Raw genomic sequence first — 2,068 nt, 5'->3', positions numbered from 1 at the left:
GATGAGGGCATTTTAGTACTTTACTATTTTAATCACACATTTTATTTAGAGTACCACTGAAGCCAAAATCTTATCTTTTATTGGATCAAGACCTTATGCTCATGTAGAAACATCACATGACACAGTCAAGTTAAGATTTTTTATTTATCTCTCCCCACGCCTATTAAATAAATGCATTTGAACATTTATGAAAAAAAAAGTTGACACAAAATTTCACATGACATTTCATCGAACCTTAAAGAAATTTTATTTAAAAGTCTCATAGTATAGGTCTTTATAAAATTAGGACAATCCTCACTCTAACCTAGGCATGAGCCTGTATGGGTATCCCCAACCCGACATTTCAGACTTTGATAGGGAAAATATGTCTTGATTGGGTTTAGAGAAAAATTAAACTAAAATTCGGAGAGGAGGAAGGGAAAGGTTTAAGGGTGCAGCCACCCGAACCACCCTAATGTAATAATTACCTAATTTGAATTATAACAATAGTTAAGTAGTAATATTTAACTCATCACATTTCTTTTGGATTCTTATATTTTATTGAATTATTAGTTAAGTAGTATACTCATAAATGAATAATGTTGAATCATGCAAACTTCACAATTCAATTTGTTTTGTGCGTGAGGGAGTAAGCTAAGAAGCCTTACATAAATAAATTAGAAATAAAAACTAAATAGGTAAAGAGTAGAATAATCCTTAATCACCGCAATTAACTTTTGAGTTGAGTTAGTTATATCCCAACTTCCAAGAGATTCTAATCACTTTCTGATGGGGCAATAACTATCTATCTACTTATCACTTTTCCTAGTTGCCTCTTTTGTTATTTCGCATGGACCACACTCCCACTTGCATCCAATTTCAACAATTAAAATATGGCAAATGATCAACTCTCAACAAACACAAGAATTCAAATCTGCAAGAACAGTAGTCGACTCATGTTTATGTGTTCTATCTTTCTTCCACTGGGAAAATGTTACTCCATTTGAAATATATAAACTATATTTCATCATCTGGAGTAGCCAATGTAGCCAAAAGTGCATCATCTTTTACGTCACATTGAAAAGCCTTCCATTTCCTTTTCAATCAGGAGGAGTAGCCTTTCTATATTCCCCTGAATATAATCACTTCCTTTTCCCTTCCCTTTATTCCTCTGCTATTCTCTATATAGTCCTTTCTACCTTACAACCAGGCCATGAATGAAAGCATGCACAAGTGAGCATTGCTAGTCTCACCTTCTTCTCCGCTCTCTCAAATCACAATTCTGTTGAGTTTTCTAATCAATTTTCATAGACACTTATGCTGTTTCGTTAAGACATGTGGCCTACATTAGTGGCTAATAAGATACTCAAAAAGCGATTAGGAAGCAACAACTTCATAGCAGATTATCCTAGATATGAAGAACCCTTGTTGGGTATTGCAGACATTGATCATAGCTCAAAAACAGTTCTCAATGATCACAAGGACACACAAAAATACAAGTAAGATTAATACTTTTCTCTCTTTAATCTCATATGTCATACATAGAATATCTTCTGATCACAGCAGAGTATTAGCATGTTTGGAATAACTTCCATTTACTCATAATCAGTTCTGGAAACCAGAAGTAAAGATAACTTATCCCCAAAATTGATTCTGGCTCTAGAATTTGATTGCATAAGAATTTTGAAACATGCACTATGTCTTCTTAAGTTCAATTCTGTTCTGGATTGGTTCTACTTTTGTATATTCTTGTTTTCATGTTCTCTCAATACTTCTGATTCTTCCTCTCTTTATTCATGAGTTAAGGGTATTTGTCAGCACATGGAACGTTGGTGGAGTTGCACCAGATGAAGATTTGAATATAGATGATTTGTTGGAGACAGATAACCACTCTTGTGACATCTATATACTTGGGTATGGTCAGAACTACTTCAGCCTTTTTCTTGCTAGCACAAAAAACACATTTTGAAATTGAATGAAGCTTTTATCTTATAATAACCATTCATTTGTTGATTTTTTATTCCAGGTTTCAAGAAGTGGTTCCTCTAAAAGCCTCAAATGTGTTTGGATCTGAAAATAATAAGATTTC

Source organism: Lotus japonicus, chromosome 4, assembly GCF_012489685.1.
Source record: "Lotus japonicus ecotype B-129 chromosome 4, LjGifu_v1.2".
In the NCBI taxonomy this organism is placed as follows: domain Eukaryota; kingdom Viridiplantae; phylum Streptophyta; class Magnoliopsida; order Fabales; family Fabaceae; genus Lotus; species Lotus japonicus.
Note: the sequence above shows the minus strand (reverse complement) of the source record.